Genomic DNA, 12,580 nt, shown 5'->3' on the forward strand with positions numbered 1-12,580 from the left:
GTGTTGATTCCGGGCATTTGGTCGATATTCCAAGCAAATATTTCTTGATAATCCTATAACAGGTGAATTAGAGCTCTTTTTTCGGCTGGGGTTAAGCTGACAGCGATGAAAGTAGTTTCGTGGCTCCCGCCCCCTATCTGAACTTCTTCCAACTGATTGATCGAGGGACCTTCTTTAGAGCGTACCTGATAAGCCCAACGTTTTTGTAATTGCTATTTGGCATGATCAACTTGGAGGATCATGTTGCCCCGGACTTTGGATTTCCTTGTATCTTCCAGTGCCAAATCGTGACACTGATGTGACATCATCTGGTCATTGCGAACCTTACATACTCCCGTTGGCGATGGGAATTTCAACGCCTGGTGGAAGGTGGATACAACAACCTGATTTGCATGGTTCCAATCCCTACCGAAAATTGCATTATAACAAGAACCACAATCTACCAGAAGGAAATTTATCCCGACAGATTGATGCCCAACCGTGACAGGGAGATGAACCTTTCCAATAGCATGGCTGGTTCTCTCTCCGTTGAATCCAATGATTGGATTACGATATTCTATGATCGTCCCTTTGGCGGTTTCATTCGAGGTAAGCCACGGTGGATAACACGCTAGGCCGAGCTTCACTCGTCGATAAGAAGAACTTTCACCCTAAAGATTCCTATCCATGCATTAATGACAACAGTGTCATAGTGAGGGTAATAAACCCCTTCTCGTCGTTCTCAGTGAATTTCAACTCCTGGCCTTCATAGGTCTCAGTATTGATACCTTGGTCAAAATTGAAACTGTTGACCTAGTAATGATCTTGTATATGGCAAAGTTTCAAGCGAGTTTCTATCTTTCGCTGACGGCGGGAGATGCTATTGATACGTGTATGGCATACATCGATAATGCTGTGTTCAGCCAAGTTAATATAGGCTGACCGAGTTTTGTTTTGAACAAACTCAGTAACCTGTCCATCGTCCACGAGGCGCTGAACTTCTTTCTTTAAAGCTCTGCAATCATTTGTTTCATGCCCAATATCATTGTGATATTTGCATTTTCGATTCTTATCCCGCCGACCTGTAGGATCTTCTGGTAGCAGTCGAGCTGGTTGTGACATTTTCTTAGTTCTAATTTTTTCGTACAGGTCTGCAAGGCCAAGAGTCAAAGGGGTGAATACCTTTTTGTCTAGATTTGGGGCCTTTGTATTATTCTGAGTACTCTTCTTGTTACCTTGATTGAGAAACTTATCCTTTTTGGAGTCATTGGAAGCGGGATCTTCGCCATTTTTTCTTTGTGGAGACTTTTGATCATCTTCTACTCGAACGTACCCTTCAACTCGAGTGAATAAATTAGAGAGGGTGGTGGGCGGCTTTCAAGTAAAAGAGTTGTAAAGTCCATCTCTGTCGAAATGCAATGCTTGATGGAATGCCTGTATTGCGAAGGCATCACTCACATCTTGAACTTCGCCGTGAAGCTTCCTGAACCGTCATACCAAACTCTTAATTGTTTCACCTTTCTCCATAGCGAGATTGAACAGCGTGTTCGGACTCTTCTTTGTTTTCATATTGTATTGAAAATGTTCAACGAACATATCACTGAGCTTGGTAAATGAATCAATTGAACGCGGCGTCAACTTTGTTGAACCAAGAGAGTGCGTACCTTTTCAATGTTGCTGGAAAAATACGACACATTAATGACTCGTGAAATTCCCATAAGGTCATAGCCGCTTGGTAGCTCATGATGTGCTCGTTTGGACAGCCATCCACGTCATCGTAAGTCGGAAGAGGGGGCTGTTTGATTGCATTCGGATGAACACAGTCCCTGGTGTCATTTACAAAGGGTGAAAATTCCGGACCTCGCACGACCTTTCCAAGAGGGGATCGTCTCGGATGGCTTGCCTGGTCACGGCTTGGTTAATCAATTCCTTAACCCTTTGTTCATTCATATTCTCATAGCTATCTTCATCTTGATTCTCTTCTCTCCAGATCCGTTCATCGCGGGCTAAGATTCGATTGGGATTCGGTCATTGCCGTCGTCTGATTCTACCCCGCCTTCTCCCTGCCACTCTGTTAGCAGGTAGTGGACTCTCATTTCGACTTGTGCGCTGGGACTCATATCTAGATCCGGACACTTCCACGGATGCTGGCATTTCAGAACTGGAACTCAATGCAGTTGTTGGCATTCCAGATTGTGGTGACTGGTGGTTACCAGAGTTTCCAGACTGGGTAGTTTGAGGATTTGTGCCCAAACGATCCCAGACATTGTTTGATTGTGAGTGAGTGGAGACAAGCACGATAGGATGGATAGTCCGGCTTTGGCTTGGATCTCTAACGCGACCGTTCTTGTGAATAAGGCTTTGGCCATTGTTAGGATCTCCGCGCTGTTCCGATGCAGCCCGTTGCCTTTGCCTACGTTCAGACAGAGGTGACTCGTTCGATTGGTGCTCCTCAGGGTCTCTAGGCCGTTTGCCTAGTTGATTTCTCAAACTCTCGTTTTCCGCAACTATTCTTGTCAAAAGAGAGACGAGAGCTGGATCCGATTGGTATTGCGGGTTCCGGAGGGAGGCTAGTGGGTTAGCATTTTGGCCTCCCCTACCCCTTCCAGGACGTCGCGCATTAGCATTGTGGGTGGGTTCAGCAGGACCATCCCTGATGTGTATTCTGGCAGCTCTTGTGCTCCGCACAGTATTGCGGCGAGGGACATGAGGATTAGATCCCCGAGTCCCTAGTGGCTCTAGAGTATGTGGAACTGCTTCTGAAAGTCCGTTTCTTCCGTTCTGAGAAAAAGATCTACGACGACTCGACTACCCCATCTCTGTAGTGGTGCTTGGAACAGTCTCCATGTTCTGTCGAGTCGCTACCTGCCAATTGGCAGCTTCTGCATTATTCATCGAAATTTGTTCAGCCATGGTAACAAGGACGTATGAAAAAGAAGGCCGAGGATATCAAAAGCCTCGACGGAAGACCACGTGGTCGTGGGTTCGTCCCCACAGACGGCACCAAAGAATGTCAGGGCAAAAAGTTAATCCGACACTCCCGATGTAGTGGTACTTCCGAAAGCTCGAAAGAGATGGGGATTAGGTTTTTTGAAGAAGAGAGACTGCACCAATGTTCTGGTTGCCTACGTACCCAGTAAGGAATCTGGGATTAAGTCTTTTAAAACGTAGTTCTGGAGGTTGCAAAAGCCTCCGTATATATAACAATCTCCTGCCTTGGCTGCCAAAAAAGTGATTCTCGAAGATTGTCTTCCTTGATGAATCCTAGTATGATTTTATCTAAAATGGGATCATTTCCCAAGATCTTATCGGATTACACTAGGATTTCTCGTCTCCGCGGATCGGGTTACTGGATAAGAATCATCCGGACGGATTGGATTCATGAACTTGGGCCATCCGGATGGGCCCTGGACCTGTTGTGAACTTTGACGGATTAGAGGACCGGATGATCCAAAAGTGTTTATTTGACAGCCACCGGACTAATCCGCCGCTGGTCGCACTCCCGGTCCATGGTCCGAGTTCGAGTACGTTCTGGACCAAAAATATGATGTAGGGTACACACAATACACACTCACGCAGCAAACCAGCAGCAGCACAACACCACACCAGCTGCAGCGCAGCATCCCAGCAGCAACACACCACCACCACTCCACCACACCCACTGCACACACTACACACAGAGCAGCAGCAGCAGCACAGCACACACACTACACACAGCAGCACCAGCAGCCCAGTAGCAGTACACCACCACCACTCCACCACACCACCTGATTGCACACACTACAGTCCACCACTACCACACACCACCTACACCAGCCCACTACACACGCACATATAGAGACTCAACAAGCACACACACAACCTACTGCACCAGCAGCAGCAAACACATAAAATCACAGACATACACAATAAAATATCCAAAAGTAACAACAATGCCACTTAACAATAATATACTAGTCCACCACTTAACAACAATGCCACAAAAACATATAGTTCAAACATAGAAATAAACCAAAAAACAAGGTCACATCAAGGCCCTGCTTGTTCTAGCCTCCTAAACAACCATGAAGCCTTGATATCCTCTTTAAGGCCCAAGAAGACCTTAATAACCCTATCATTCTCGACCAACAAGTCAAGCGACTTTAAGAAAAGCTCAGGATTCATATCGGAAGAGATTGCAAAGCATCTTTCAACAAATCTATTTGGTCTATTTCTTTTTCTCCTGGTTCTTGTTTGAAGGCCTTGGCAATTTCCACCACCGCTTCAGTTAACACCTTAAACAAAGGGGTTTCGGGTATATCCTCAAAGAATCGAGACTTCCTAGTCTTCTTTGCAGTAGATGTAGTGCTTCTAGGAGCACCCTCTGTTTGAGAAGTATCCCCACTAGCATCTGAGGCAGCAATAGCAGCTGTGGACTCACCAGCATCAGAATCATCACCCCTATCTCCCTGGGTTTGCCTAGAATTATCTAAACAAGTAGTTGAAACAAAAAGTAAATTTCAAAACTAGTTAGACGCACAAAATTCAACTCTATTTACATTTATTTAACTAACCTCCATCTACCATGTCATCATCAAACCCATTATTGCCCCCCTTCTCCAGTTGCATAGTCATTTCCAAAAATGAGGCAACATTCATCATAGTAAGGAAACAATTTATGCCTGAGACTTTTTGCCTCCGGATGAACCTACATCCCACAATATACCAATTAATATGACATCCAAAACAAATCCTAATAAAAAAATGAGAGTATTTTATTACCTTTACATAACTCTCCCATGCATTCTCATCTGCATCAATTCTCTTGGTTTCTTTGTTGAAAGGCAAACCAAACCCACTAGCCTCAACTGCATGTTTCGCAACTTGCCAAGCAAGTCTCATTGTTTTCAACCTCGACCTAACATTGTCTGAAACCAAATTCATTCCAAGTTGTGTATTGTTCTCATCAGCAGTACACTTCAAGCTCTCTTTCCTCCACCCATTATCTGCCCTATTGCCTCTAGTAGCTAACTCCTCTACCAAGATGGCTTCCATGTTGGGATACGATCTAATTTGGGCTGATCTAGTTTTCGCACCCTCTTTCCTTTTCTAGCCATACCTAGTTTGAAGCAATGACCAACGAAGAACATAGCAAAGTAATATATCAAGGTAACAAATAAGAAAAATTGCATATGAATAAAACATTATAAGTAGTTGAAACATAATAGCGTCTATTAACAAAACACTCTAATAAAATCACAAATCTATTACAAAAACATCACTCATATAATCATAATATCTATTACATCACTCGTTATCTTCCCACATTGCAATTGACAACTCATCCCTAAAATTAGTCCACCCAATACTTGGTTGCATATCAATATTCATATTTGGAGCATTCAGAGAGTTGTCAGCCTCTTCCTCATCATCAGTGAGCTCCTCGTCACTCAATGTATTATCGGGATCTTCTTCTCGCAAGAAGTTGTGCAATTGCACAACATGCAAGGATAACCTGTGTGTTTTGACATCATGGAAAACTGCATGCCTTAGATAGGCAAATCACTTCTTCAAGATACCGATTGTCCTTTCAACAACAGTACGCAAAGATGAATGGCGAAAGTTATATTGTTTTTTATGATTTTGAGGTTGAACTTCACCTATCTCTGTAAGATGGTACCGTACACCACGGTAAGGCGTGAGGAACCCTGGCACTAAAGCAAATCCAACATCCGCAAGATAGTACTTGCCATTTGGAACAGTAAGCTCTATGAAGCACGGACACCGATCGCGACACGGATATGACACGGCATGGATACGCGGACACGACATCATTCAAAAAGTAGGACACGGATACGTCATGGACACGTTAAGAAAAATTATATATATATGGATACGTCATGAAATTTAACCCTCTCCACCATGTTTAAATCAAAATATGAAAACTAGTTTTGAACATGTTTAACTCTAAAAGATTAAACAACATACATGTCCAAAAATGCAAGCTAATGGCAACGAAAGAAATAACAATTGCAGAATATTAATAACAAATATATATAATAACTTAAAAAGGACTTGGCAATCATCAAAAGTGTGCAGTTGTGCATTGTGCCTCCTTATTTCAAGAGTGAAATAAAACCCTACCAAGTCATGTGTTCTTTTAAGTATTTTAATCACTATTTTTAAAATTTAGAGTAAAATGTATAAGTGTCCCCAGTGTGTCCATGGATTGTCGGAAAATTCGATAAATTAATTAATAAATCCGACACTCCAAATCGAGTATCCGACATGTGTCGGAGGCGTATCGGGGAGTGTCGGTGTCAAATACGTGTCTGACATGGATACTTTGCCTATAGAAGAGTGTCCGTGCTTCATAGAGTAAGCTTATGCCCTGGACAAGCCACAACACTCCTCAACAACCGTCCATCGTGTGCTGATCCCTCCCACCCTGCTAGCACGTGTATAAATCTTATGTCAAATGTGCAAGCTGCTTACACATTTTGGGTCACGACACCTTTCCTGTTACAATACCTAGTATGTTGCGCTAGTGGTAAATTGATTGGAAAGTGTACCATCAACCGCACCCACAACATCCTAACATAAAAAACTTCATTAATATTGATTGAACTATCAAACCTTGAAATCAGAATGATCCTAACCATTTTCTAAAAAGTTGACTGACCTTGAAATAACAATGTCAATGATGTGTCTTGGTACACTTGCGAGGAGAGTTATCAGCGGTAGCATTTGTTACTAACTCTCTTAATAAATGAAGGATTGCATCCAACACAAGATGGAAATAACGGTGAACTGTTTCTCCTTAACGGAAGAATTGAAATGTTTCATTCAAACAAGTGCATTCGATCGTTTCATCCTTAATTGCTTGTGGCGTAATCAACTCGTGCTTAATAGTGTTGAGAAATAGGACAACTTGCTCTTGTCCATCATATGCAACATGTAGAAATGCCACTAATCTTTGGCGTAGACCATGACCATGCAAACAAGTGCAAAGCTGGGATGTCCAAACGGGTAATTTAAATATTGATTTGAACGTTTCATCCTTAATTGCTTTTGTGGCGAGAAAACCTCCCTAACCCTGGTTGTATACATCCTACCCAAAATGATGAAATAAAAGAATATTTCTCCGAACTTGATCCCAATTCCTATCGAGGACATCTAATAAGAGCTGCGGAGGAGATTCCCTACGCCTAAAAGCCTATACCTCCCCATATACCTTCTCTATACCACGATGTTTTGGGAGTTTCTTCATCATATGTGCACTTATAACTATAAGTAGAAATGCCACTAATCTATCTTTGGCGTTGGTAATCATTCTTATCTCAAAAAAAAAAAAAAAAAAAATTAATGAAGTATACAAATTCATGTACTCAATTAACGAAACAAACAAATTGATGCAAACATATATGCATGAACAACAATCCATACATCTAATGTATTCAACCAACAAAGCAATAACGATGAACCATTCTAAAAATAATTACAACCATAAATCAAAACAAAACCAACATTAATTAATTACATAGTGAGATTCTAAAATCAATGACACAATGAGATTCTAAAATCAACTGATAAAACTAATTGTGACACTAAAAAAAAGGTTCTTAAGAAATGAAATTCAGCAGCACAATAAAGCCATACAAGAAGGCTCATCAGCTCTAATTAATTGCAATAGAAAACAACAATGAATATAAAAAGGAGGAAATGATTCTATTTCCTATTTTTCCTCGTCCATCTCATTAGTACTTTTGAAACTCATTATTTCAATCTGTACAAGTATATAATTATTTATCGACAAAATCAACTAAAATCCTATCTCTATTAACTCAAACTAAAATCTTATTCAGTTCGAATTACTGTTGTTCACATTAATACATGATGCATACACAAATAACTTGTTCTAAGATATAGAACTATTTACAGAAGTAAACTAGCATTCAAGTACAAGTTAGTAGTGATAATGTATCTTCTTTCACTAAAAACAAGATCTCATCACCATATAAATATTCTAGCTTTCCAGAGTCATAATTTAAAAATTTACAAACTAAAATTTTAAAATCAAAACCAAAATGAAAGCAAAGCAAAGCAAAACAAATAATACATTCCAATAACAGTGACAATGAAATGAAAACTAACTAAATTAATTAAAACCCAAAAAACGAAATTAAAACCAAAACTTACCTGACAGCGGCGAGAGCTGGAGAGGGATTAAAGTGAGAACGAATATTAAAATTTGAGAAAGATAGAGAAAAAAAAAACACAGTGAGAAAATGATGTAGAACATTAGTACGTTGCTGTGATGTTGAGCCGGTTGAGGGCGTGCGCCCCTTAGTTGAGTCCAAGCCCATGGTTCGAGTCCATTAGCTAGTTGTGACACGTGTCATGTTACTATTGGTTTATGTTTTCTAGGTTTAGTTTAAATAAGGGCTTGTAATTTAGGGTTCCTCAATGTTGAAGTTTATGTGATTGAGAGATTCAATAAAAGAGTGATTTTAGGTATTCTTTAAATTGTGTTTCAATTAAAGTGTAGATTCTATTAAACTGAAGCTTCCGCCAGTCAGAACTATATTATTTGGTATCGGAGCAGATTAATTCCAGGGGTACTGTTCACCCGGTTACTGTTCACGACGAATTATTTCTTAAAAAAGTCAATTTTTGTTTTCATGGTGAATAACAGAGCAACTCGAGGTCGTCCTCCATCCATCCATGGATACTCGCATGTTTCGTTTAGAAGAAAACATGAAGAACATGACACATGTTCCAGAACTTTACTGCAACAATGGCCACAGTGCAGAGAGAGGTGCAGCCGCCACCGCCACAGAATAATGGTTCAATGGCTAGTACTGCTGATGCATCATCGCAAAGTGATGGTACAGTCCCTCTTCAAAACACTTTTGCACTTATTGATCCAGAAAATAATGGCGAGGAAAGAGTTGTTGGAGTAAATAACAACAATGAAGTTCATCCTCAGGATGGAGTAGGTGCTCGTATACCACCTATTGTTGGTGATGGTCAAGGTGATGAAAGTGTTGGAGAACTCCCTGTGCGTATTCCACCCATAGTGCCACCACCAGTCCAACAGCTACCTGTCGTGCGCCCCCAAGGGCCACAAGATCCGATTGTTCAGCCAAGGTTAAACCCTAATGGCCAAAACTGAGGGCTACCCATGCCAGAGGCGCCTCGAGATGTGCGTGTTCCTCCACAAGGGTGTGAGATTCCGCGTGTTAATCAGGTTCGAGGTAGAGGTCATGGTTACCAACGTCCTGTGCAGCGCTGGCTTGATGGTGATAGGAATTTTTAGGAACAACCCATTCCTCGCAATGCAAGGCAAGAGAACAAGGGTCGGTCTCCATCTCCTCATTCTCCTTCTACTGACCGAAGTGGTCGTAGGCCAAACCATGAACCTAATCGTCAGGCAGGTGATTTTGAGATGTATGACCATTTTAATTATTTTGATGAAGATCATGGTATTTAGAATATTGATAATAGGGTTATTGATGTTAATCGTTTCCTCCGAATATTGGAGAGGAGTCAGGCGGGTGATATTAAAATCGATATACCTACTTTTGATGGTAAACTCGATCCTGATGAGTTTATTGATTGGCTTAATCAAATTGAAAAGGCATTTGATTATAAAAACCTAGAGGATGGTAAGAAGGTTAAATTAGATGCTACTAAATTGAAGGGTTATGCTTTGGTGTGGTGGGATGAGTTAAATCTGAGGAGGGTTAATCAAGGTTACAGGCGTGTTTGTACTTGGGCTAGTATGCGCCGAGAGTTACATGCGCATTTTGTTCCTAAACAGTACCAGCAAGATTTGTTCATTCGTCTACAGAATTTGAAACAACAGTTGTCTTCGGTTCAAGAATATACTGAGCAATTTTAGTTGTTGTGTACTCGTGCTGGGTTGGTTGAAACTAATGAACAGAGGGTGGGTTGTTATCTGAATGGCCTGCGCAAGTCAATTCGTGAAGCACTTATCTTGTTTGAGATTGAGGACATGGCTACTGCGTTTAAGTATGCATTGCGTGCTAAAAGAGTGCTTTCACCTGGTACGACTTCTGCACCTTATACTGGTTCTGCAAGTGCAGTTACTGCTGCTACTCTTGTGTCGGCTGCTAGGACATATAGTACTACTAGAAAGTGCTTTGATTGTGGTGTTATGGGGCACATTGCTGCCGAGTGTCCTAAGAAGAAGTGCCCTGTTTTATTAGCTGAAGGTGAAGATGAGATCAAAGATGTTACTGCCAAGCCACCTGATCTTCTCCTAGATTTCCCGCATGAAGCTTTGTCAGTGTTTCCAGCTTCAAACGCTCCACTACTTTAGCTTGTGGAGAAACTTCTTCAACATGGGGAGAGTGATGTAGAACATTAGTACGTTGTTGTGATGTTGAGGGCGTGCGCACCCTTGGTTGAGTCCAAGCCCATGGTTCCGAGTCCATTATTTAGTTGTGACACGTGTCGTGTTACTATTGGTTTATGCTTTTTAGGTTTAGTTTAAATAAGGGCTTGTAATTTAGGGTTTCTTAGTGTTGAAGTTTATGTGATTGAGAGATTTAATAAAAGAGTGATTTTAGGTCTTCTTTAAATTGTGTTTCAATTAAAGTATAGATTCTATTAAACTGAACCTTCCGCCAGTCAGAACTACATTAGAAAATGTCAGACAAAGAGACAGAGAGATTGAGAGAAAGGGAGACCGAGAGTTTAAAAGAGAGATGAGAGCGAGAGAGAATACCTGAGAGCGAGTTGAGCGAGAGAGGCGGTAGTGAGTGAATGTGAGAGGGAGATGAGCGAATGATGTTTCCTTGCCCTAGTGGAAAAATACTGGGTGGCAAAAGAGTTTGGGGGGAGGTGTTTTCTATTTTCCCACTTCTAGTGGCAAAATAGTGTTTGCCAGCCCTTAAATACACCCAAACACTGGCAAATGGTGCTTTTAGTGGGAAAATTACATTTGCCACCCCCATTTGCTAGTTAACAAACACACCCTAAGTAACCTGACCCAGTCCTCTTTTTACCCGAACCCGATATTAAACTATTGGTTCGTTTATCGGGTAACCCAAAGCCGATCAAAAATCGAGTTTTTGCATTCGGGTAACCCGAATGGACACCCTTAACCCAACCCAAGTGGAAACACTTTCTTTTCGTCATTCTTTTGGTCTTCCCTTTTTCGTTCTTCTGTTTCCTTTATTTTTGGTTTTAAATGCAGAATAAGTTTGTGAACATACCACTATTTGCTGTCCACAAGACCTCATGTCCTGATTGGTGGAGAGGCTGCCCAGGAAAACTGTTTATCTGGCCCACAAAGTGTTTGGACCAATGAGAAGCTGCTGTTTGTGGACAAGTCTGTCCACAAATTCGCTCTCTTTTAAATGTATGGTTTAGTTATTTCCTTAACGAGAGATTGTTTAACAAGGTATTGTGAAAAAAAATAAAGAAAAAATCAACAATTGATATGGTGTCACTTTACTTAAATGTGACAAATGTAAAGCTTGTCCTGTTTTGATTGCAACGATATTTTCTTGGAAAAAAGGTCACGAAGAAAGGGATGTAAGTGCCTGTTGGAAACAATTGTGTTTGAATGAGAATGATAATCAACTGTCAACCACCAAGTCCTCACAATCGATTATTTAAGAATTGATTTTTTTTTTTAATAAATCGAATCTCTACTATATATAAAGTGAAAGGCTCAAAAGAAAGTTTAGTACAATTTTGTCCACACTTATTATATACTAACTTGACTACCAATGTTAAAATGGTAATATTTCTCCCCTCAATTAGGAGTAAAATTGACGTTTTCATGATGAAATAACTTACCATACCCCACTATCTTCAACTCCCAACAAAATTGGTTTGCTTCCCCCTCTTTTTAATGTCTCCACTCTAAGATTTCTCCACCATCTTTTCAAATTCTCTACTCTTTTATCATCTCCTGCACTTTGTTCTCCATTATCATATGATGAGAAAACCTTTGGAAACCAAACAAGGATGCACAATGTCGAGACAGAGTTGTTGTAGAAATTAAGAAATGATGCAAATGTATCATGCAACAATTGGTTCATCAATACCTCTAATGCCAAGGTGTATATGACTTTCTCTGTTTCAAGTTTTTATTATTCTTTCATCTTATTAATTGGGTGTTTAGATTGGTACTTACATGTTTTTTTCCTTCAATTTTCCCTATTTTAATCTCATGATGAGTCGCCCTTGCAAAATCTCTTCCTCCCTTTAGGTGGGATCGCTTCCACGTCCTTGGCCCCAACCCCACCCCATTGGAAACATTTCCGCCTTAGGGGAGGGGAAGGATAGATGTTGCCATGCCGACCCATCATGAGATTAGAATAGGGAAAATTGAAGGAAAAAAAACATATAAGTACCAATCCAAAAAACAGAATCATCCATATCGTGATAGAAACATATAACTTCCAAAAATTAGAGTCACCCAAAAAATTCAAACATATAAATTTCAATATTTAATGTATTAATTAACTTTTACTTTATCAAAAAAATAGAATCGTCCATATGGAGAATAGTTCAAGTTAGAGAGTTTAAAGTGCTTTCAGGAATAAGCCAATGCCAGTTTTTGGATAAGTTGTAGACTTGTAGT

General features: G+C 40.6%; 1 protein-coding gene across 2 annotated transcripts in view; it reads left to right on the top strand.

Moving 5' to 3' along the window:
* Positions 1-12,580, top strand: part of LOC147496441 (Glycosyltransferase family 29 (sialyltransferase) family protein) — a 30,450-nt gene that overhangs the window by 14,715 nt on the left and 3,155 nt on the right. The window lies entirely within an intron of this gene.

This window comes from Coptis chinensis, chromosome 5 (assembly GCF_015680905.1).
Source record: "Coptis chinensis isolate HL-2020 chromosome 5, ASM1568090v1, whole genome shotgun sequence".
Classification (NCBI taxonomy): Eukaryota; Viridiplantae; Streptophyta; class Magnoliopsida; order Ranunculales; family Ranunculaceae; genus Coptis; species Coptis chinensis.